Source organism: Macaca thibetana, chromosome 2 (assembly GCF_024542745.1).
Source record: "Macaca thibetana thibetana isolate TM-01 chromosome 2, ASM2454274v1, whole genome shotgun sequence".
NCBI lineage: Eukaryota > Metazoa > Chordata > Mammalia > Primates > Cercopithecidae > Macaca > Macaca thibetana.
The window spans coordinates 61,377,903-61,403,695 of record NC_065579.1 but is presented as its reverse complement, the minus strand read 5'-3'; the positions used below and the strand labels follow the sequence as shown (position 1 = coordinate 61,403,695).

Below are 25,793 nucleotides of genomic sequence, written 5' to 3'. Positions count from 1 at the left end.
TATTTTGATTTATATTGAAGTAGTTCTTGAATTAGTCAAATTTTGCCACCCTAGTTGTAACTACCCTGGTGAAACAAGCACGAGACAGACAATCCACATAAAAGTAAACAGACTTCAAGAGAATTATGCTCAGTGAAAGAAAAAAAAAAGAGTCCATCTCAAAAGGTTACAGACTATGTGATTCCATTTACATAGCATTCTTGAAATAACAAAATTATAGAGATGGAAAACAGATTAGTGGTTGCTGGAGTTGGAGATTGGGAGAAGAAGGTGGGTGTAAAAAATAAACAGAATATGATTATTAATTAGGAGTATACAAAAATGAAATACTATATATCATTTATTTTCAAAATATTTATCTTTATACATTCAATCTTTTTCATTTTCAACCACATACAGTTTTCACCTTCAAGGTGACCTTGCTGAGTGGAAAACATAATATCTTTAATACATGAGTTAAACCTAAGATGATGTTCAAATGGACTGCAGGTAACTGTTTATGTCAATAATAAATACAGTAGATTACTTTTAAAACCCATACTTTGGACTTTTTATTACAGATGCAATTGCTGACTTACCATAAATCAATGTGCTTGAAGTGCCATATGATGTCAAATATTTAGCTTAACAGCATACAATTGAACAGAAACTGTAAAACATGTTTTATAGGTGCTATAAAACCCTGGTGCTTGAGGTCCTGCTTTTCTGCATTACTCTGATACATCAAGTTCCTTGGAAATTCTAGATAGCCAATACGCTTGGGAATCGAAAATTGGCTTTCAGAATTTTATTCAGTTAGGTTATTATGACCTCCCGGACAACATCCTCTGTTTCTTAATATGAGGAGAGCACAAGGAGAGAGACACAGGCTAGTATAGGACTGACAGAGAGTTAAAATACTTTATATCCTTTATAATTCTCTTCTGTCAATAACCCATCCTGCTGCATCTGGCCTTCCACCCACCCAACAAAAAATGGGTGAAAAGAGGCTAATTGATAAGGCAAGATAGTAGTCATTGTTTATCTTAAAATGTTTGTTTCCCATTTGGAAACATTCATCCCACAGATTGACTTACTGCTCTGAGTTAAGCACTGTTCTGCAGTTCAGAAATGGACAACACAGGATAGTGGCAATGAGGACATAAAGATGGAGAGAAGTGGGTGGATGTGAGGGGCCTTTAGGTGATGGAAGCAATCATATAAGGTGATGAAAAAGGATAAGAAAGAGAGGAGGCAAAGATGACACCGAGGTTCTTGGCTTGACAGCTGCATAGATGGTGGTGCTGTTCCCTGAGATGGAGTATGGAGAAGAGCCAAGGACAGGGAGAAAGGGCAGATACATTGAATTTGAGATATTAGCGGGTCTTCCAATAGAAATTTCCAGTAGCAACTGGTTATATGAGTCTGGAGCTCAAGACCAGAAGGTAAATTTAAAGAGTTAATTGTGGTAAACACCACTGGTTTCTTACCACAGACCATAACATTCCAAAATATCACTTGCTATCAAAACCATCTCTTACTATAGAGGATTAAAGTACCATCATCTACTCATTTTCCCAGTCCTTGCTGCCAGATCATGTGACCTGATTCTGAGAAATGGCCCCATAGAAGTCTGATAAGGAGGTTTTGAAATGCCTTCCTTCTGATGAAAATACGTGAGAAGAAAACTATTTTTTTCCATCTTGAATGTAGTTGTGTGAAGTGTGACGCCTGGAGTTACGACAGCCATCTTGCAACCATGAGAAGATAAGACTGTGGATGAAAACCAACATACCAAGAATGGTTGTGTTAAAAGATGAAAAGAGCTTGGGTCTTGAATATCATCACTGAACACTTCACCAGTTCTCAAACAACCCTGTCTCTGAACTCTTGTCATGTGAGATTACTAATGTCCTCATTATTTAAGCTACATTAATAGTTGGATTTCTTGTCACATGTAGCTGAAAATATCCTAATACATCAACAAATAAATGAGTAAATAATAATATAAAATTTTTAATTAAAGAGAAAAAATTGAGCTCTATACATATTGTATGCATGTATCAAAATATCACTTGTACTCTATAAATACGTTCAGCTATTGTGGATCCATTTTTTAAATATACAAATTTGAACTCTTTTTTTTCTTTTTATGTTTCTGCCAGCAGGAAGTCAAAATCTGAACTCTTTTTGTGTTTATATGCATCAGTTTTTTAAATGACCTGATGAAATTAAACCTGTCGAGAAAAATTTTTTAAAAAAGAAATGAGTAGGCCGGGCACGGTGGCTAACGCCTGTAATCCCAGCACTTTGGGAGGCCGAGGCAGGTGGATCATGAGGTCAGGAGATCAAGACCATCCTGGCTAACACGGTGAAACCCCGTCTCTATTAAAAATACGAAAAAAAAAAATTAGCCGGGCATGGTGGCGGGCGCCTGTAGTCCCAGCTACTCGGGAGACTGAGGGAGGAGCACGGCGTGAACCCGGGAGGCGGAGCTTGCAGTGAGCCGATATAGCGCCACTGCACTCCAGCCTGGGCGATAGAGAGAGACTCCACCTCAAAAAAAAAAAAAAAAAAAAAAAAAAAAAAAAAAAGAAAGAAAGAAAGAAAGAAAGGAAGAAATGAGTAAATAGAAAATGGAAGTAGAGGGTACAGACCTCTTGGAAAAGAGATCCAAGAGACTGCATGTAACTAGAAATGGCAGGAGAGACAGAAGATATATTCTGAGGAGAAACAGAAAGGGTGATAGTAAACATGCCAAAACACGTGAAGGTGATATTCCACAGGAGGTGGGTAAGGGTAGCTAGGAGCTGGGAATATTAGCTTTAGAAACACAGAAGTAAAAACTCCTTCTTTAAAATCAAAAAGAGGCTGGGCGGGGTGGCTCACGCTTGTAATCCCAGCACTTTGGGAGGCCAAGGCGGGTGGATCATTTGAGGTCAGGAGTTTGAGATCAGCCTGGCCAACATGGTGAAACCCCGTCTATACTAAAAATACAAAAATTAGCCAGGCATGGTGGTGCTTGCCTATAACCCCAGCTACTCAGGAGGCTGAAGCACAAGAACCACTTGAACCTGGGAGACAGAGGTTGCAATGAGCCAAGATGGCACCACTACACTCCAGTCTGGGTGACACAGTGAGACCCTGTCTCAATAAATAAATAAATAAAATCAAAAAGAAATCCAGGAAGAGGAAAGATGATAGAACAGGTATCAGATAATACCAGTTTCTTTTACTAAACTCAACCACGGATTACAGAAAATTAAGCCATTAAATAATAAGTGATACTTAATTTTGACTTCAGAATGTCAATAGCATGACTTCTTCTCAAAGTATAGACGTATCTGTAAGTGTAATAAAATTGGGAAACATGGCTACATTTAGAGCCCAGGAAGTTTTACTATACAATATTTAGAATAACTGACATTATTTCTCTTTTCTGTTGTTGAAAATGCAGCCCCTTCCATTATAAAACCATGTATCTCATGGATCCCTTCAAAGAATGTGATTTTCCATCTCTATTTATCTCTATTTATCCTTCCAGCCCATTCATTTCTAAGCTTAAACCATCTATTGCTCACCCTGAGCACTTGGAGAATCTGTTACTTTTCCTCTTCAATTGATGGAACCCAGAAATGAAGGCAGCCAGAGATTAGCACTGAAGAAATGGAAGCAGACAGTAATGAAGTCTATGGCAAGTTAGTGAAGGAGTAAAATAGAATAATAAAAAATATTTTATCAAAAAAAAGGTAAGAAAAGAAGGAAACATAAAACAGACAGGTCTACATATAGAATACAATAGTAGACAGTAGAACTAAACTCAACTGTATCAGTTTTAGTATAAATTAACTAAATAACCCAAGTAAAAAGCCAAGACTGTAACACTGGACAAAAATATATGTTGCTTACAACAACCACATTTTAAGTATAAGAAACAGATTGAATGTGAGAGGACAGAAAAAGAGTCACCATGTAAATATTCACCACAAGGGAGCTGGGGTAGCTATCCTAATATGAGACAAAGGGGATTGTAATGCAAGAAGTGTTACCAAACATAAAGAGGGGCACTTTATAATGACCAGGACTCAATCCAACAGAAAGATATCACAGTCCTAAATCTTAACACACCCAATAACATAGCTTCAAAATACAAAAAGTAAGAAACTGACAGATCTAAATTTCACTGAGGTTGGGAGGACAAAGCAGGTATATCACTTGAGGTGAGGAGTTTGAGACCAGCCTGGCCAACATGGTGAAACCCCATCTCTACTAAAATTACAAAATATGAACTGGGCTTGGTGGTGCATGCCTATAATCCCAGCTTCTCAGGAGACTGAAGCAGGAGAATCACTTGAATCTGGGAGGCGGAGTTTGCAGTGAGCCAAGGTCATGCCACTGCACTCCAGCCTGGGCAACAAAGAGACACTCTGTCTCAAAAATAAATAAATAAATTCCACTGAGGGAAGTCATTGATAGAATTCAAGATAAGTCTGAAGAGTGAAACACTACTAATTCTGAACTCATTATCACAAAGCTCCAGACTTGTATGAGTCCTGATTGGCGTGAAGTTATCTCAGGGACTCAAACAGGGGCAGCAGTTTGATGGTTAGCTTTGTCTGGCCCGCTAGATCTCTTGCTCAGTAAGACCTCTAGAAAACATCTCCGGCACTTCATTTAAAGCATTATGGGTATATTATATCCTTAAGTAAGAAACAGTGCAGCCCATCTGCATTTTTCTAAATGAATTCCAATCAGGGTCCGCAGGACACCAGGGCCCTGTCCCAGATTTGGGATCCACCAGCTCCTGTTTTTGTCAAAAAATAAACATAATCTGGCAGCTGCATCTTAGAACCTGGCAGCTCAGGAGTCCTCATCAGACACTTAGAACAGCAAAGTGCTCCAGGATTACCGTCCAAAGGGTCATAAATATGTAGAGAATTTTAAAATGCTGGTTTCCTCCCCAGCAAGGAGCATATCACTCAGTTCTGCTGTGTCATCAGTAATATCTACCCCAAGAGCTACTATTTCAAGAGGACCATTTATCTCTCTCCATCCTGTCTGCATAGCAGGCCAGTGCCTGCCCCCACAATACTCACTGCCCACTCTCAAAATCTCAGGCCATAATCTCTGCATTAGAATCACTTTCTCTAGAAACAGATCACTCTGCTACATTTGCCCAGCTCTAACCTTCAATTTCAAGTTTGCTTCAGAACCCACAACCCAGAAATACACAGTGATTGTCTTTTCTTCTTCTATTGCAAGCTTTGTAGTCTAATTTGTACCACAGGAAGAAAATACACAGGACAAGTTTGGTTAGTCTGAGATTTCCCGATTATCTCTATGAGTGCTGTGGGTGGCTGAGGGACCCTGGAATGTCATGGGACTTTAGCTTACTGTAATTTACCAGTTGTGAAATGTATCAGTTCCTTATCAAGCCCCACTTCCAGTCTGTAACACAGCCCCAGCCTGTAATGCTCCAACTTAGTTGGCCAAAAAAACTTTACGTATTTTATCAGATTCTTCCCCCTCACACCCACCCCGCCAAATATCTCAAGGGAACCCAGGCTGTTACACGATCCACACTCCCTCCTGACAGCCACAACTCCCTCTCCAGCCTCCAGTCCTGCCATGCAGCCTTCCCACCCTTCCCCAGGCCCCTCTCCCCAGCCCTGGCCTCCTTCCACTTCCTGTGTTCCTCTTGTGCAACTTTTCTCAGACCCAAACACAAACCCACCAGAGTTGTGTGGGAAGATCCCACGGCCCTTCCTAATGCCACCCTGAAGGGTACTGGGATGCATGGGGGTGGTTGTGGCCTATGGCCCCAAGCATGCCCCTGCCTCTTGTCCCTCATGTCACTTCTTTCCCAGGTGAAAATGGTCCTTTTCTGCCTTCAGTCCCCAAATCTACCTGTACAAATTTGCCAGATACGGCAGGCTCTCCATGAAGGTTTTGGGATAACACAGAGGAGCAGAGCCTAGCCACCAAACAGAACAACCTTGAGATAGAATAGGGTCTGAAGGCAGGGAACCTAAGGCTGTTTCACATTGACTTCATAGAGCTAAATTAAAAGGAAAACCCTAACTTTCCATGCCTAAGTAACAAAAGGACCAGAGGCTACTCGCTTTGCAAACCCCCACCTTTTCTGCAGGGCAGATGGGAAACTGAAAGTGCCTCTGATTGGTGCCAAGCAACCAATCAGATGTTTGCATAGAAGTGTAACTTCATAACTTCACTTCAGCCTCTGACTGGTTGCTGTTCACAGCCAATCAGACTGATTGCGAGCCAAGTCTTCCTTTGCTTGAAAGTGCAACTTTGTAACTCCACTTTAGCCTGTGATGCTAAAGTGAATCTTAGGAGTTTGCATAGGAGTGTGACCTTTGTAACCACTTCAGCCTCTGAGTGGAAATCAACCAGACGGATTGGGGCCACCACTTCATTTAAATGGGGTAAACACCAGGTAGCCAGTGGGAAACCTCTAGGAGGTATTTGGACCCCAGAAGATTCTGTATCAGGGCCCTTGTGTCCCTATGCTCGGGCCCGCCCCCACACTGTGGAGCGTATTTTCATTTTCAATAAATCTCTGCTTTTGTTGCCTCATTCTTCCCTTGCTTTGTTTGTGTGTTTTGCCCAGTTCTTTGTTCAAGATGCCAAGAACCTGGACATCCTTCACCGATAGCAACCTGAAATTGAAAACAGCTAATCATTGTTCTTAAAAGGTCCTTGTCCATCCAAGCCCTGGGGGTTTTCTACTGGCAGTCCTGACCTCAGACTCATCCCACCACCAGTCCCTGGGTCCTCCCCTTCCTTCTGCTCTTATCTCCACTGCTTCTCCTTTCCCAGGCTCTTCATCCCTCTCCAGAGCTACCCTGACATTTCAGTTTCATCTTATTTTATAGTACTGTGTGTTTCAGCAATCTGAGTGTTACTGTCTCCCACTCATCCTCACCTTTTGGAGAAAGAACCAAAAACAAAAACAAAGAAGTCAATATAGGCCTTTCAAGATACTCCAAAAACTTAAGAAAAAAATGTTAAGGCTATATTACAAGACCCCAGAAAAACAATACTCAGAAGACAAAAGCAGTAATTTTTAGTTTAAACAGTACTTTTATCTTGCAGTAAGTACATCATGGGAGAGTAAGACTTCCTCCTGGAAAAGTATACCATTTGGTTCTTGTCACACAGTTGTGCTTCTTAACTCATTTCACACAAAATTTCCAGCACCATGTTTGAGGAACCCTGATTACTCCTCACTCATGCAGTTTCAGAGCCATAGGAGAGATGCACATGGTTGGGCAGAAATGGAAGTTGTTATGAGCACAGAGTATTTCTGAGAAATGAATGCATTGATGTTGGGATTTGAAGTCTGATTTATCTCTTTGATGATTACAGGAGGAAATTTTATTATAAAGAATAATATTTGCTGGCATATGCATGGATGCCTGAACTCAGATGATAAAAACTAGAGGATTTTGAGCATCGTGGGAAAAAAAACTGTACAATTAATTTAAAGATTTCTTACATGACCTAGAAAATGAAAAGGGGAAGCAAACACACTGGAAAAAGAGAAGGTGGAGGAGGATCACATTACTCCTTAGAAGAACTTTCAACCAAAACACATAACTGGGTAACAAACACCAGTTAATTTTCTTTGACTGAATTTTTTTTCACTTCATTTTCTTTGAAGTGAAAAAAAGTAATTTTTAAATACAGGAAATAACATTTTATGACTCAGTATTCTCTTCAAAGAATCTGGGTCAGCAGCTCATTTCAAATTTTCAATGCCTAGAGGATGATAATACTTAGTGCTGCTTGCTGGTGATTTACAACACTTTCATGGCTTAAGACCAAGAATATACACATTAAAAATCATGCTCTGCCTGAATCCAACAAGCAGATGCCCCACCTTCTTTTAAGGAAGAACATGACAATAATGAACGGATAATAGAGTACAAACAAATAATGTTAATATTGAGTAACAAAGCATCGTTTCTATTAAAACTGGCCTTCAGCCACTCCCTTGTGAGGTGGAAAGAAATCTTTTTACTTTCCCGTAGTTCTACTACTTACGGGAAAGCAAGTTGACTTTGCCCAGAATTGATGCAAAGAGCATGACACGGAGTTCAAGCCATGGTACTGCTGCTCAGGAGAGTGGAAAAGAGAAAAGTTATTGGCACAATAGCAACCAAGTGTTCAATCGAAATGTTCTGCTTCTCGAGCTCCCAGGTAACTCAGCTTCACCTTCTCTCCTTGTACAGATCAACTCCATTTAGGTAGTATGTGAGTACATAGCATGAGAGGCCAAAAACCCACAGCTATATAAGCAAAATTATCTCCCCCCACTGCCAATTCATAAAAATAACACCTGCCAGATGGGAACAGAATGCCGAAAAGTTACCTTGAAAAGATCGGTGATTTTCAAGCCAAGAAAACTTGAATGTGTGAAACCCCCTAGAAAGAATGTGTCACCCAGGGAGTAATTGGCCCATCGCAGAAGCATGGAAAAGAGGAAAAGGAAGACAGCAGGGGACCGTGTTCATAAGAAAGAGACACAGGATGCTTTTTAAGAAACTTGGGTGTGAAAGCAAAACAGGCAATATTTAGAAAGAAACTTTTGGTCAATGGGTGGAAATGGGTTAAAATAGGAGTTGTTTGCACATAATTATATTCTAAGGGGAAGGAAGCAATAGAAAGAGAGAGCAGTTGAAAATGTAAGGAAGAGAGGGAAGAACCGATGTGGGTGAGGGTGCATGTTTAGAACACAAGCTGGGAAGAGTCGGCTGCGGCAGTCACGCTGCTAATAAAAGACAGGGACCCGGTGCAAACTGTGGTCTTGCCACTTTCTATCTGAGGGACCTTGTCACCCTGATGGTGAAAAACAAGCATCTAACAGAAGAGAGGGAAGACAAGAACTGGGAGGCTGTGATAAGGGAGCTGCATATATCAGCAGTGCAGCAAGTATGGCTGTTGACATGGTTCTTGGTGAGCCCAAGGGAGCTGGCTGCTGGAAAAGCATAGAGGAGAACATTTTCAGCCTCAGAAATACCACTAGCCTCTGATGGGAGAGATAGGTGTTCTCAGGGCCTAATGAGTGCTGGATCATTCATTCATTCATTCATTCAGTGAACATGACTGAGGCCTCTCACTTTGTTAGACATTTTGGAAGACAGGGGTCAAAATTATAGTTCCTACTCGCAATGAGCTCACAGCCCTATACTAGAGATGGACAAAGAACCAGTATGTGACAGTTCAGACTAATAAGCACAACAAGAGAGGGACATATAGGACACTGGGGGACCCCTAAAGGGAGCACGTTGTGCAGAGGTAGAAGGATGGGAATGAATGAGGGGTGGCGGGTGACAGGAAGAGAGAGAAGCACTGCGGGATTCTCTGCAGAGTGTTCACAGGAGGTGCGAGGCTTGCTGTGCGGAAACCAATGGGGGCAGGTGAGAAATGCTGACCCCGAGGGATGAGCAGGCTCATGTCAGGGGGCTACAACCATCCCTCCTCTTCACTCTGGCCTGCACCCCAGACTCCAAGTCTTAAACAAAGTTGTCTCCCCAGTGGCCTGGCCTGCCCCCTGAATGCTCCCAAACCAGTATCTTCTTGCCCTAGTCAAAAATGACCCCTTCCCTTCAGCTAGCCATTAGAATTGAAATGAATTCCCTCCACTATGTGAAAGTCTGATTATCCTACTGTTCCCAAGGCACCAGGCTTTTAGTGGGATGCTTTCTGCTGTAGTAGACTGTATCTTCCAAAAATGGCCACAAAATGTTTGTTTCCACATGCTCATCCAGAAACTTTCTACTCCCTCATTAAGAGATAGAATCTATCTCCCTTACCCTTGAAATTGGGCTACCTTTGCGACTTCTTTAACAAAAAGAGTTGCTTGGAACCCCCACCCACAGCCCTTACCTCTCCCCATCCATGAGCACAACCCTCTGGGGCTATGCTGTCTCCCATTGCCTCCCTGACTTGGGACTTTGGCTCTGGAGTACACTCCCTCCCCCAAGCACATAAAAAATCCCCACTGCACTCTTTAGTTCCTGGGCTCCAGCCACTGCCCTCTCCCCAGATTTCTCTGTTTTCTGCCATCTCTGTGGGATCCGCATAATCTGCCTCCAGCGGTTTCTGGGAGTGAACCCAGCTATCTTGCTGAAGGTAGGGTAGGAGTGGATGCAACAATGGGCTGATTGTTATTAATAAGTGTGGCAAGATATTATCTTGAGATAATAATCTGTGGGTTTTTCTTTGCTCACTTCCTTGTACAGTGACCAAACAGCCTCCCACAAGAGTACAGTTGGTAAAGAGGGATTGAAAAGAGCCAAAAATGTCAACATTCATATTTGTGACTCTAAAACGGCATCTGAGAATCAAAAAAGCGAGGCTTGGGGCACAAAGCACAGAGACATGTGGACCAGGGATAGGGATGGACAGCCCCATCCCAGTGCCTCCAGGGAGACCAGAGGAAGGTGTGCTGGGCTGAGGGAGGGGAGGAGCACATGGTGAGGAGCAAGTCCACACTGGAAGTCTGGGGAGCACCTGGAGCCTTCCCCCATCATCCCCAGGAGCCCCTCAGCTGGCTGCATATTCCCAGAGATATTTGCCGAGCCCTGACTCTATATCCACACTCCCCTGAATGGACACACCCTCCCCACTCATGTCAAAGAACTCTCATGAGCCCTGCAGATCTGTTAGGAACACTTTCAGCTCTAAGCAACAAAAGATATGATTAACAGTGCCTTAAACACTACAGGTGTCTTTTCACATAACAAGAAGGCTACAAGTGGGTAGTTTGTTGGTAAAAATGCAGTTTATACAGGACCTAGTTCATGAGCTTAGGATTCAACTAGTTCTGGAATCATCCCAAGGAATCTATAATTCTGAAAACTTCCTGGGTGATTCTAAATTGCAGTCAGATATGGAAGCCACTTCTCCCAAGTTTACTGAGGCTGCTATACTCTCCCCTCTTCTGAGTTTTCGGAGTCCATTAGCTTTCAGAGGAGTCAACAGTGCTACCAGTGAACACCTGACTAATTTATTCACTCAAATGGTCAGCACACCGTAATCGCTCACCTTTTACCCGGCAGCATCAGCTCAGTGAGGGTTGTGAACTGAATCTAGAGACATGAGAATTCAGCAACATTTCCAAACTGGGTAGAATTTCCACAGACTATTTCAAGTGCTTTTTTTCCCCCCTTTCAAGAAAGACTGGGTAACCAGCCAAGTAAACATGGTTGTTTTTGATCTGTTCTGTGTTGCTAAAACAGAATTCCTAAGACTGGGTAATTTATAAACAATGATTTATTTGGCTCTCATTCTGGAGGCTGGTGCTGGAATCTGGTGAGGGCCTTCTGGGTATGCCATTTTCTTGTGGAAGGGAAAGAGAGAGTAAACAGGGTCAAACTCATCCTTTTATCAGGAATCCAACCCCACAATAACTAACCCGCTCCCGAAATAATGGCACTAAGACTGTCCTGATGACTTCATCACCTCTTAAAGGTGCCACCTCTCAACACTGCTGCATTGAGGATTAAGTTTCCAACACATGAAACTTGAGGGACACATTTAACCCATAACAATAGTGGGTTGAACATCGTCTTTTGCCTATATTCCCACCCCCAAAATTCACTACAGTATCGAGATTTTGTTAAAGGCAAAAAACAAACAAATAAACAAACCATCTCAAGGACAAAGCTAAAAGAGAAAGGAACAAGTGTGGAGAGAGAGAGGTAAACACGATGTCAGAAACTGGAAAGTAGGTGGTAAATGATGAGTAACTTAGAGACCAGGCACAGGTTGCAGTGAGGAGGCAGGAGGATAACAGACTGGCCCCAGAGCCCCTGGTAGGCATAGAATTGGAGGCCCAGGGACCTTAACCTTGTTGGTTAAAAGGATATACTAAATACAGCTTGATCCTTGGATCACTTCTCCACTCCATCAGACAAGCACCTCTCTCATCCAACAGAAGATATACCAGAGAAGGGGATGAGGGGCCAGTCAGCATGCTGAATGGTGAAAACAGCCAGCAGCCTTTCGCCACTGTATCTGAGAATCTTGGTGACTCAGCTTAGACACATGGGGCGGCACGCTAGAAATTTCTTCTCTAGAGAGAAACTGAGCTCCTCAAAGAAAAGACTTATAAACAATGACTACTGGGGATTATAATCAAATATACATATTCAGAGAAAGCCAAGACAGCACAAAAAGCAGAATAAACTTTCAGGAAAACCATAATTAATATCTTCAGAGAATGTAACTGCATCTATGAAAAAGAACAAACTATTCATACAACAAAAATGAGCTTTCAGTTCTAAAAAAATACAAAAACAGGAAAAAAAATCCAATAGAATCCAAACATACTTTACTGGGAAGGTACTGAATATATTCCACAAAATGAAGGAGCAAATTAGGAAAAAGGCATACAAAGGATTCGAGAGAGAGGGATCCAACTAAGTAGAACTGAACGACGCATCAGAGCAGGATGCCAGTGGGCTCCAGAGGGGATGTGTTAAAAATAAAAAATCAGTTGATTACCTGATGTGTTTGAACTATTAAGAGGAGATTAACACTCCTGGCAATGAGTTGGAGGAGAATTAGGGACAGAAAAATATCAAAACAAGAAAATTTTGAACTCCAGGGAGAAAAAGAAGTTGTATAACCAAGGAAGTATTATCAGTGTACACTGTGTGCCTTACTGGGGAAAACATTTATAATAATCATAACAGTGTTAATTTTGGGTAGTTACTTAATTTAAAAAAATACAATATAATTACATTGGAAGAATAGGGGAACAAAAGTGCTCAATCTTCATCTTTCATAGGAGGAAGTCAAAGTTTCTGCCTAATCTGCAAAATCAATACAAAAGCATATTATTTAGATACCTGGGGAAACATGCAGAACTTTCAACTAGCCGTGCCAGTTGAAAATGGGACTGGTTTCTCTGATGAGAATGGTTGGGTGGGAAATGGTAATCTGTCACACCACAGGGAATTTTTCTAGTCAACAAACTCCAGACGTTGTGATTCTTTTCCTCCTGGTTCACTGGGTTCAGCCAAAGTCCTCCCTAGAGGATTGCCAAGTGTAAGCTGTGAGGAAACACACAATGAATTTCATTTGAACTTTGTTTCATCTTTTCTTTTTCTAAGCCAAAAATGTCATAACAAATAGAAAGGAGACAGAGTAGATGCAGATATGTGGGGGTGTTAGTGCAGAGGGTCTATCCCTTCAGCCTTTCTAACCAACACGAAGAACTGCAAGTGGCTTCTCTACTGACCCAATGGACTGGGCATTTCCCACACGTTCGAATGAATGAAAGAGTGAACAAACGAACAATAGTAAAGCCCATTATTCTTCATGCGCTGTGAGTGCCTAACACACATTAGGAACTACTCTGCTTGGCTCCAGCACTTCTATCTGATTCACTCAGCATTTTAATGACCTCTGTGTTGTTATATACGAAGCAGGCACCACTGATGTGCAAGGTATACTCCCCATCTTCAAAGGTATTACAATCCATTTGGGGAGGCAAAATGTGAATAAAGGAAAATTTAAACCAGTGACCACAGACAGCCAAATTGTGGGTGCAGAGGAAGGAGCCATTGTGGGCCTGGAACCCACCCCCAGAATGTGGGCCTGGTGTGGAATGGACAAGGTTTCCCAAAAATCGCTGCAAATCCTAGAGTATTTCCCACATATGTGTTCATGCTGAGGATGGGAATATGGGAAGAGAGTGTGACACCAAGTGACACTTGTTAACAAAAGTCAACAAAGAGCAAATGTGGTTGGCTTCCCGCAAGCATTCTCACGTTTCTCTTGGTGCTTTAACTCTAAGGCAGAGAAATAGTCATTCTCTTTCCTTCTCTGCCAGGAGGGCAGTGGGAGGGGCACTGGCCAGCTGCCTGTCCCTCTCACTCAGAGTGACTACAGAAGTCAATTGATTCCCTACTTCCCCTACTCCCACCCCCACCACCAACCTTGGGTACTTCTTCCCATTGGAACAATGATTAAACCATTGTCCATCAGTAACTGAGAAACTGTTCCCTGATCTGGACCCCTTTTTTTTGGTGTTTTCTAGTGCTGGAATTCTGTGTCTCCTCTCCTGTATCCTCAGGAAACCACCAGGTTCAATGTGGGCCCCATTAGTTAATATCAGAGCAGCCCCTTCCTAGTTGCAGGAGGAGTATCCTAATGGAGGAGAACTCTTGGTCTCACTCTGCAATTGCTCAGACTTCCAAGTGTAGAGCCTTCACTAAAGGCATTTCTTTAGCTCTGGCTACTTTGCTTTTATTTACTCATAAAAATATCAGGAGGTGCAATACACTTTCAGTTTTATAAATATTCCTTTTTAGCAAAATGTATACTCTTTGCACTTCAACCTCTCTGACTTTGGGAAATAAGATGACTATAAGAGGAGCACAGTCTTTAAAAGGCTCCTGCACTCTGTGGGACGGTTACTTCCAGAGACATGGCTGCTTGTGTGCATTTTGGAGTGCTCAGCTCTAACTACATGCATCTAGAACAGATGCACACAGGAGACCCTCAAAAAATATTTTTAAAAGAATAAGAAATTAGGCCGGGTGCAGTGGCTTATGCCTGTAATCCCAACACTTCGAGAGGCTAAGGTGGGAAGATCACGAGGTCAGGAGTTCAAAACCAGCCTGGTCAACATGGTGAAACACTGTTTGGCTCCAGCACTTCTATCTGATACTACTAAAAATACAAAAATTAGCTGGGCATGGTGGGCACGCACCTGTAGTCCCAGCTACTCGGGAGACTGAGGCAGAAGAATCACTTGAACCCAGGAGGTGGAGGTTGCAGTGAGCAGAGATCACACCACTGCACTCCAGCCTGGGTGACAGGGCAAGACTACGTCTCTAAATAAATAAATAAATAAATAAATAAATAAATAAATAAAACCTTGCACCTGAGAGCTGTAAGCTTATCCTACCACAATATGAGAGAGTGTTGGCAATTTCTATTTGGTAGTCTGTTCACATGGGCTTGTCCATCCTGTGAACTTACATAGACTCCACCAATTTGTTTGAGGCTGCCCTGGGAACGTATGCTGATTAACCAAGTGGCTCTATGTTCAGGTATAGGGAGAAAGGCCTCTCTTCTTGCTCTTTCCAAATGAACTACTTCTTGAGATCAGCACCAGGAGGACAGGGCTCCAGCTGTCATTTTCCATGAACCACGCAGGCCCTCTAGCATGGATTTGGCATGTAGGAAAATCTCCATGAGTGCAGAAAGTAGCTGAAGAAGTCACAGGAAGAAGATCCCCAGAAGCCCTGGCCCAAATATGCTCCATTTAAGGATTCTGTTATGGAGGCTTAACATCAACTATGTGTCAGTGGTAGACAAGACAGACAAAGCTCTGCTTTCAAGGAACCTACAGTCACGTGGAAGAGCTGGAAATTGCAGGGTCCTATGGAGGCACAGAGAGGAACATGTGGCCCAGACGGCCACAGAGAAAGTAACCACTAAATGCTGACACCTAAAAGATGGGTAGCAATCATTAAGCCAAAGCAGGTGGGCAAGGAGAGGGTTCTCAGCTGGGAAGCAGCAGGTGTCAAGGCCCGTAGATGAGAGATGCTGTGATGTATTTGGGGTAAACCTAGAACAGAGAATGCAAGGGGAGGAAGCAGCCAAAGATAAGGGGAGGTAAAAGATGCCAGGGGAAGATCACATAGGGATCATGTTAGAAGGTTTGCCTTTATCCTGGGAGAAATTGGGAGTCACTGAAGTAATTTAAGCAGGGAAGGGACATGATCAGATTTGCATTTTAGAAATATCCAATAGTGATTTGAACCAGGGGAGTGGCAGTGGAGATGATGAGAAGCAGCAGAATTTAAGAATCATTTAGGAGGCAGAATTTATGGATCATGGAAACTGAATGAGATGGATGAGAGAGGGGGGGAAGTCAAGACCAAGCTGCAGGTTTCTAGCACAAGCAAGTGGGAGAATGGAGGTGACATTCCTGAGCTAGAGCTCGTAGAAGAAAAGCAGGTTTGAAGAAAGCGGGAAGACAACGATTTTATTTGAATTGGTTGAATCTGAGTCACCTGTAAGACATCCAAGTGTAGATAGATGTCCATCACATGGTTGTACATTTGGGTCTGAATCTCAGCAGAGAATCTGGGATTTGGGAGGCATCAGCATAGAGATGGCTGTGAAAGCCATGAAAGTCAGTGAGTGGGCAGGGGGGTGTAAACTGGTTAGCTGATGGATTAATTGGTTGGTTTAAAGGCAATACAGATAGTTAATACTAGCTCTCCAGCTGAAGAATCAGAGTACATTTCAAGAAGATCAGTTTAACATTCCAAGGCTAGAGCTTAACCAACACCACACTAACTCTGTTTAAGGGCCTAGAGCTGCACTACCCAATACGGCAGCCACTAGCTGCATGTGCTTTCTTAAATTTAAATGAATTTAAATTTAATTTAAAACTCACTTCCTCAGTCATACTTGCCACCTTTCCCGTGCTCGATAGCCACATGTGGCTACTGACTGCCATATTTGGCAGCATAGATATTACAGAACATTTCCATCATCACAGATAGGTCCATTGGACAGTGTTGCCCTAGAGTTATTTGTATTGTCAAAATTAAGGGCTGATGCAAACACCACAAGCACGGTGCAGCTTAAATTAGCAGAGGAGGGCAGCAAGATGATGCATGTCCTTCCCAAGCCACTCATCACCCCAAGAAAAATATGCTTAAACCAGGCATCCCTGCATGCAGCCCGTCTTGTGCTCCAGGAGAAGAAACCCCTGCAGCTCTACCTTTTGCTATAGACTTTGAGACTGAGAGGAGGCGGCAAAACCTAACCAAGGATGTGACTGGAGGCTTTTGTGGGAAGGAAGCCTCTTAGTGGAGATGAATCTCCGGCCAGCTGATCAAAGGTCCCCCTTCCAGGGTTCTAGAGGAAGCGAGCCATGGAAATTCCTTAGGCAGGGTAGAAGCCCTGTGCCCAGTGACTTGTTGCCAGGAACCCAGAGGGATTCATGTCATCCAGGGGACAGTGCTACCAGGGTCTCCTCAATGATAAAGCACATTCTATGCTTCTTTTCTAAATTAAGCTTTAAAACTTTATTGACAATGTTATATTAATGATATAAAAATTTAGACTCACAGGACATTGGAAGTCATCTGGTTTTCTCCTGACACAGCTGGGAGAGATGACCCTTCCTCTGCTGGTCCTCCAGTGACCTCCCCTGTGGAGGATTTATAATTTAGATAGATAGATGTGTGTGCGTGCATGCGCATGTGCGTGCGCGTGTGTGAGAGAGAGAGAATCTCTATTGGTTGTTTCTCTGAATACCACTGAATAACGCACACAGGTAATATCCAGCTCAACCACGTTCTATTTCATAGCAACATGACAATCCAAACCCATGCTGATGGATATTTGCGCTGTTTGTTACAATGCCACAGTGAACGTTCTCAGCCATGTCTCAGTGTGTGCAAATGCACTTCTAAAATGCATTCATAGAAGTGGAGCTGCTGGATCAAAGGGCATGGACATTTAAATTTCATTAGATGTTGCTAATTTGCTTTCCAAAAAGTTGCACCAATTTACATGCTACTAACCAGGAATAAGAATGCCTGTTTTTCCATTTAAGAAGTGGTTGGTTGGTTGCTTAGTTTGCTGGTTGAAGATGGGCAACACTTAAGCATGATGAAACGAAAGAAAGGGGCAGGAGAACTAGAGAAAGAGAAGGTTATAGAAAGGGAGAAGCTAGAGGAGAAAGAGCACAGAGTGCAGGTGTAGGGATTCACCCTGGAGAGGAGGAGGGACACTCCTTCCATCACAACAAAAAGAGGAGAATGGGGTGGAGCTAGTAAGTTTGTAAGTTTGGTGGCAGGTAGAGGCTTTTATTTTTTCTGAAAGGTAAAAGGAATGAGTGGTTGCTTAAAGTGACGGTGAAGGAATTAGATTGGGAGGTTGGCGAATAATAAATATTAAGGTAACCACCATGAAGAATAGGAGGGAAAGTTGACTGGTAAAACAAAGAATTATTTCCAAGCAGTATTTAAGTTCAATCGTTTATTTTTAGCCAAAACAAAAGTTTTCAACAACACTTCCACTCAGTTTCCATCAATCCATCCCTCCCTCCTAACAGAACACAATGGAGGAGCCACTTACAGGCAGGCCTCCATCTGAGAATCCCTCAAGACCAGGAAGGTAGGTGGGGACCTTCCCAAGGATGGAAGTTAAGCCCCCACTGCAGAGTTCTTTGTGTACCAGAGGCATCCAGGTTCCCCCAACTCTATAACCAAGGGCCTCTCTCCACTTGGTTACAGAGGCACCTATGGTGTGGGTTCAGGATGTCCTCAAAACATCTCCCCCGTCACTCCTGAAAACTCACCTCAGAGAACTAAGAGTTGGTCCTTGCTTCTTGTTGAGCTGCACAACAGATGTCCACTGTGGCCTATATTCCTTAGTAAGGACTAAGATCTCTTAGTCCAGTCCTATTGTCCAGCCCCCTCCCCAACAGTTCATCCCATACTAACTCTGATCGTGCTGCTGCACTCCAACCTGGGCTACAGAGTGAGACCTTGTCTAAAAAAATAAAATAAAATAAAAAATAAGACACCCATCAATGACCCCCTGGGACAGTGGAGCAGGCAGCAAGTGGAAGGACCTTGTAGACAGGTTGCCTATGTGCTGCCAAGGGCAGGTCAGAAGGAGGGAGCCCAACATGCTGCCTTCGCCTTGAAGATCCTTGTTTCACTATTTGGCCCTGCCAACACATAGACATTAGATACCCACATGTTTTTTTCAAATGAACAAACCTAAAATTGTATTTATTTACTTTTCAATGAATTTGAATCCTCCAGTGGTACTGCATCACATGGATTCTGTGCCCAATGGCCTTAGCGGGAGGGTTACTTTGGAACTTGGCACAAACCACGCTGTTCTTTCCTTGGGCACAAGTTACCTTTCCCCAGATGACTCTGGTTTTGTTTGATTTGCGGCCAGGGCCACTGTGTTGTTCTTTGCACATATAAGTACATCTCTTTCCCAAATAAAATTCAGTTTCATCTCGGGCATAAACACCTTCAATTTCAAGAACAGTTGTGTGCTCCCTCTGGTTCAGAGATGCCGCTTCTAGCAAAAGTGGCCTCAGGGCACAGCCTTGCAGACATGTTTGCTGTTTCAGAAGCCCTGTTCTCATGGGCCTCCCCAGGCTCCAAGAGGCAGAAATAATGAATTTGATATCTTTTGATAAAATAAGTATCTCTCTTTCATTAGAGAAGAACAAAGTACTCTCTTACACAATGTATCCCAAAATAAACTGTTTTAATTGCTGAATCTAAGATGTAGTGATACATGTAGTCCTAAGTCTTACTCCATTTCCTTAAAACTAGCTTGAATTTCCAGAAGGTTGGTGCCCTACTATTCGTGATGAAAAATTAACACTACATACACACAAAAAATAGCTCCACTAATAATTCCACCAGAGAAAAATTACTTCACTTCTCACTACTGAGGTTCTGAAAGACAGCATATCTGTTTACCTGGACATCTTCCTAAATTTCATAATTAATCCTCAAATGATGTATGTAAAAGTTCTGCAGGTCAGTAGGAGGAAACAGAATTGAATTTTATAAAGTATTAAGATTGCTCAAGATATGGCCTAAGGCCATACTCCCTTGGGCTCTGGAGGATCATGTTCTCAGGCAAAGTAGAGTTAGGGTTGGAGAGAACTCAAAAAGGATATGAGGGGTGTAGCAGGATGTGGTCATTGTGATTTCAGAGGCCTCATCCCCCTTGAGTCAGTAATAATTACAATACTAACCACTCATGGGGTACTTTTGAAACCTTAGAAGCCCCTCAAAGCCCCACCATGGGTCCAGTGCACTGGGTTGCTAAGAAAGGTCATTTTTATAAATATCATGTAACCTGATGTGCTCTAAAGTGGTAGACGGCATGGAGGAGAAGGAGCTCCATCCTGAGTGAGTGCTAAGTGTTGCAGTCATACCCTCCTCACTGAGGGTACTCTGCATCCACTCTGCCTGTCCACAATTGACAGCAGGGCAGTCAGTGAGCCTCTGAAGACACAGTCTGAACAAGTCACACCTCTACCTGAACATTTTAATGGCCCCACACCACGCTTAGAACAAAGGCCGAATGCCTAATACTGTCTTTGGAACTTGGTATCTGTCTTAGTCCATTTGAGCCACAGTAACAAAGTACATTAGACTGCATAACCATCAAAGAAAAAAAAACTATTGGTCACAGTTCTCGAAGCTGAGAAGTCCAAGATCAAGGCACTGGCAGATTTGGTGTCTGGTGAGGGCCACTTCCCCATATGCAGGAGTCTTTTCACTGTAAGCTCACATGGCAGAAGAGAAAAATGAGCTCCCTGGGTGCCTTTTATAAGGCACGAATTCCATTCATGCAAGCTTCTCTTAATACTCATTGCATTTGGATTCGATTTCAACATATGACTCCGGCAGGGGAACATTCCCATCAGAGGGGTATCTGACTCCTGCCCACTTGCCCACTTCACCTTCCCCGTCCTGTTCCTGCCACTCTGGACTTCTATGAGCTCCTCAAGCATTGCAGATGGGCACCTTCCCACCTCAGAGCTCTGCACATGCTGTTCCCTCAACCCAGGGCGCTCTCCCTTCCCGACCTCCTTACCTTGCCGAAATTTTAGGAAGCTCTTTTATCTTGACTGGATTGCTTAATGTTAGTCTAATGTTTAAATTGTCCAGTTGAGATAACAGGGTCCCCTTTAGTGCCATGAGTCTATGATTATTCTCTTTTTCTGGAGGCCAGAGATGCAAAAGCTAAAGTAATCAAATTACTGTTAAGTTATAGAGAATAAAATTCAAGAGTAAACCTTTATTGTGTTAGGGGTAGAAAATTTGCATGTTAATTATACCCTGTACTGGTGGGGAATCAAGCCAAATGTTACATTTACAAAGGATGGTACAGCACTATGCCATTTATTCATGTGTCAAGTGTATTTTGAGAACCTGTGATGTACCTGTGCCAGGTATTAGGAAATAGCATAGTGAGCAAAACAGACGTGGGCCTTGCCCTTATGGAGATCACAGCTCAGTGGGAGAGGAAGACGTTAATCAAATAATCATACACATAACTGCACAACTGCCTATTGTGATAAATTCTCAAGGGAAAGGTTCTGAGAGAAGTAAACTAATCTGGGTGGGAAGCGTACTGAGAAACAGGCCGTTAAGCTGAGACCTAAAGCAGGAGTGTGAAACAAGGCAGGGGGACCAGCCAGTGCCACCAATGACTTGCAGGAAGCCCAAAGCCTACCTTCCTACCAACACACAGAGCCCACCCAACACGGCCAGAGCCAAACACAGCTGTGCTCTCCTTCTCTCCTCACATAGACAGAAACAAGTGTGCATCCACACCCGACGTTGGCAAGTAGACATAGCCCAAAAGAAGGAGAAACCCCACATGGATTACACTTCTCTTGTTACCACAATCAACACAAAATTAAACACAGCAGTACATCTACTCTCTTATTATGACTTCCTTTTTTATTGAACTTTATTTTAGTTGTTCTGTTATAAATATTATGAACTTTTTACAAGTTCAAGTCTTTCAATGAACTATAATTATCATTTTCAGGGCCACGTTCACATTTCCAAAGGCAAGCGGAAGCTCTCTAGGTCAATGCCTATGTCCTTTCACCACGGCTCATAAACCACTTGAAATCATTATTTTGCTTCAGATCAATCCTGATATTTTCTCCAACTAAGACAGGAAATCAGCTTCCCTGCAAGAAGCCCTGGCTCCTTATGGAGACCAAATTCTGAGCAGAGGGGGGGTGCACAAGAGACTGAGCAATGGCCAAGCACCCCCACTACTCTCCTGCATCAGTAGCGGTGCTAGAGTGAAGGTGTGTCTTTGAGGATTTGCATTCTCAATAACGCTCTGATTTAACAGACCAAGTTGTTGTAACCTACTTTTCTGATAGGACGAGATTTCATTGACCATAACGTTTTTACTTTTTTGCTCTTTCTTTCCTCAGGGAAACTGAGTCTGAGAGAGCCTGTATGACATGTCCAGGATGCCATCAGCAAGCAGTGGGATGCCATTTCAAACCTGGTCTAATCACAAAGCTCATGTTCTCTCTATTACAAAGCATTTTGTGAAACAGAAGCTACAGTTCTGGTCATTCATTCACTTATCCCATAAATCAATCTTCCTTTACAGCTTAGGACTCACCTTCTTCCCTTCTCCATCCTGTCTCATGGTCATAAGATGATCTAAGTGGGTCTTGCCCTTCCTGAACATGCTGCCAAATTTCTTTTAATTTTTAAATATTTGAATAGAGATAGGGTCTCACTATGTTGGCCAGCCTGGTCTCAAACTCCTGGACTCAAGCAATCCTCCTGTCTCTGCCTCCCAAAGCATTGGGATTATAAGCATGAGCCACCATGCCCAGCCCACACTGCCAATGATGAGAAGAAAATGTTCCTAGAATGGCATTCAAGGAAGGTTTTCAACAAAGAGCACTTTTATAAATTATTTTTATGCATTAAAGAATTATTCTCTCAGGCAATCACACTGGCTCACACTTCAAGGTCAAGATCAGGATGAGGAGTAGAGGATAATAATAACGGATATCACCTGGGCAGTGTACACCAGCAGAGCAACAGTAAATGAGGATCCAAACCCTGGCAAGCTCTGAATATCAGAATAAATGATCTGCTCCTTCCTCGCAGAACTGGCCTGTGGATCAAACAAGAGCCCTATAGCTCTTAGCCCAGCACCTGGCACAGATCAAATACTTGGAAAATGCCCACCATCATTGGAAGCATTACTTCTTTCTGAACCACCCAGCTTCTTGAGCACCATGTGTACAGTATTATGATTGGAGCTGGAGTTAGTACAAACAAACATTCCTGCCTGTCAAATAGCAAAAATAATGGTTTCAAAAACCACTTTTCTTGAGAGAAACTATTTGTTGTTTTGAGTTAGAGGAAGATGAGCTGGCCTAGTGAGGAGACAGCCAGCGTGGAGGAATGGACCACCTTGGGCCTCCTTTGTGGAAAGCTCCTACCCCTCCTCTCTCAATGCCTAAGAAAAATAAACGAGTCAAAAAGCAACCGCCCTCAGAACTACAGTGGATGAAAGTACATTTAATGGATATCTTTACCAAGAATTAAGTGAAATGGTTTAAGCATTTAGGATAACTTGACTTTATCAAAAGTCAAAGGAGATCTTGTTTTTAGTACATTTTAAAAAAAGACTTTACCTCACCCCAATCCTAATTCCCCCCAATACCGCACAGTTTACTTACTTTTGTTTCTTCATTCAGAGTGATTATACTCCCAAATTGGGGCCTACAAAAGCCTTTGGAGGCCTTCCATCTTTAAGATGGAAGATTAAATAAAATTCCAATCAGCTCAGTAGAGTGTGGTAATGTTGTAGTGGAGAAAATTAAAAGTCCCTGTCCCACATACTATAAAAATCTTCTTCTTTGAAAAAAAGCAGAAGGAAAACACTAGCCAAAGCTGATCTCAGTTTCTGTAGACAATGGCACAAATTGATGATAAACAAGTCCATTCAGTTCCCATTTTCTCAAATACAGAATAAGTTTGCTGAGACAGCTCTGAATAACCTAATTAATGATTGCAGATAATTTGATAGAATTTTTTAAATATAATTTAAAAATATATATAACCAATGTCTATCAAGTTCAAAAGCAGTGTTTGAAATAGGCACTAGTTCACACATTACAGTGAAAATCTAAGTTATAGTGTGCAAATATATCTGTTTGCATATATAAGAAACATACACATATAGTTGTATGTATATGTAATTATAATTGGTACCTCTGTATCATCAATCCAAGTGTTCATATAGGGATTAGCCTCTCAAATTTCTAATAAATGCAACACAAGTTTTGGAACTCCCTGTGAAGCCCCCTCTATGAAAAGGAGGCTAGAAAAATTATACACATAAATATACATTTTCCCTCAACACCATGGATGTCAAGGGAGTTTGTAATCTGCCTGCTGCTAAGGATAAAAAAGAGTAAGTTTTTCACATAAAATCAAACCCCCAAACCTATTCCACTTAAGGAAATGGTATTCACATTTACATTTTCCGCAGATTACAGGAATCCTTACTCAGAAAATTAAACTGAGAGCTAGGCAGGGACCCAGAAAGCCCTGTGATCTAACGAAAGGCAACCACCTTGTAAGAACACTGTAAACAAAGTGAGACCTCAAAAATGTAAAATAATGGAATCATGCACCTCACATTAGAGACATATTTTTGTCACATTTGAAGCATTTTTGAAAAAACTGAACATTCATAAAGCTTGAACACTGAATGAACATCAAAAGGAATCTCAGTAAATAAAAACTCAGTATCATTCAGATCAAGTTCCCAAGCCATAATAAAACACAATTAAAAATCCAAAACAAATAAAAAATGAACCAACAGATTTGGAAAATAAGAAATACTTTTCTAAATATTTCATGAGTTAAAGAATAAATCATTTTAAAAATAACAAAATACTATATTTAGAAATGGATACCAAAGAAAACTCTACATATCATATGGAATGCGGATAATGCAGAACCTAGAGGAAATAATTCAGATATATTTGAAAAAAAGAAAAATTTAAAAACTAATGATCTAACAGTTCAAGAAGTCATATAACTAATAAATAAAATGGAAAGAACAAATATAAGAACTGAAATGAATGAAATAAAAAACAAAGGTAACTAAATAGATTTAACAGACAGACACAGTAGCTCACGCCTGTAATCCCAGCACTTTGGGAGGCAAAGGTAGGAGGATCATTTGAGACCAGCCTGGGCAACACGGCAAAACCCCATCTTTACCAAAAATACAAAAGTTAGCTGGGCATGGTGGCAATGTGCCTGTAGTCCCAGCTACTCAGGAGGCTGAGAGGCTGGAGGATTGCTTGAGCCTGGGAGGTCAAGGCTGCAGTGAGCCATGATCATGCCACTGTACTCCAGCCTGAGTGAGAGTGACATCCAGTCTCAAAAAAAAAAAAAAAAAAAAAAAAAAAAAAAAAGGAAGCTATATAACTAATAAACAAAACAAAGTAGAAGTAAGGAGCTAATAAATGCAGGAACAGAAATGAATGAAATAAGAAAACAAAGATAATTAAATAGATTTAATAAAACCAAATGCTGACTCTTGAAAAGACTTATAAAATAAATAAAATCTTCACAAACCTGGCAAATAATAAATAAGAAAAGGCACATATCAACAATACTAAAAAATAAAAATTCAATATAAATACTGGCATAGAGAATTTTAGAACCTCATGAAAGAATACTATGAATAACAATATTATAATAAAAATGTATATGAAGTACATAATTTTCTAGAGAAATATTTTAAAAACTCAAGATGAATAAAATACCTGAAAAGATCTGTAAGCATTTAGAGACAATAATTTAAAAATTTAATCAATTTTTTAAAAAATCAACAACTGGGGGCAAAGGGGTGAGAGGAGTTTATAGAATAACACTTCAGCATCACAAATTTTGAAAAAGAAAATAATGCATACATTGGGATGAACGATGGGCTTGCACTACCAAATGTTAACCCACATTATAAGTATATTAAATCCACATAATTATTATAAATGACTAAAATGCATGGTTCCATAATGAAAATAGACTATTCTATTCAGCTGAATAAAAGGTACAAGAAAAATCAACAACAAAAACAACAATCTTTCAAAATGATATACCCATGTTAGAAACAGTTTGGCAGCTTCTTACAAAACTAAAAATATTCTTATCATATGATTCAGCAATTGTGCTTCTTGGTGTTCA

General features: G+C 41.6%; 1 long non-coding RNA gene across 3 annotated transcripts; it reads right to left on the bottom strand.

The window, feature by feature from the left end:
• Nucleotides 1-245: 245 nt before the first annotated feature.
• On the bottom strand, nt 246-14,839 carry LOC126948299 (uncharacterized). 3 transcript variants are annotated; one of them, XR_007723388.1, is made up of 3 exons: nt 14,729-14,839; nt 12,861-13,064; nt 246-1,752 (listed from the first exon to the last, which is right to left on the bottom strand). It is a non-coding gene; the product is annotated as an uncharacterized LOC126948299 (long non-coding RNA). The 3 variants fall into 3 exon arrangements; XR_007723390.1 differs by lacking the exon at nt 246-1,752 and adding an exon at nt 3,339-3,637; XR_007723389.1 differs by lacking the exon at nt 246-1,752 and adding an exon at nt 9,965-11,346.
• Between the last annotated feature and the right edge of the window lie 10,954 nt (nt 14,840-25,793).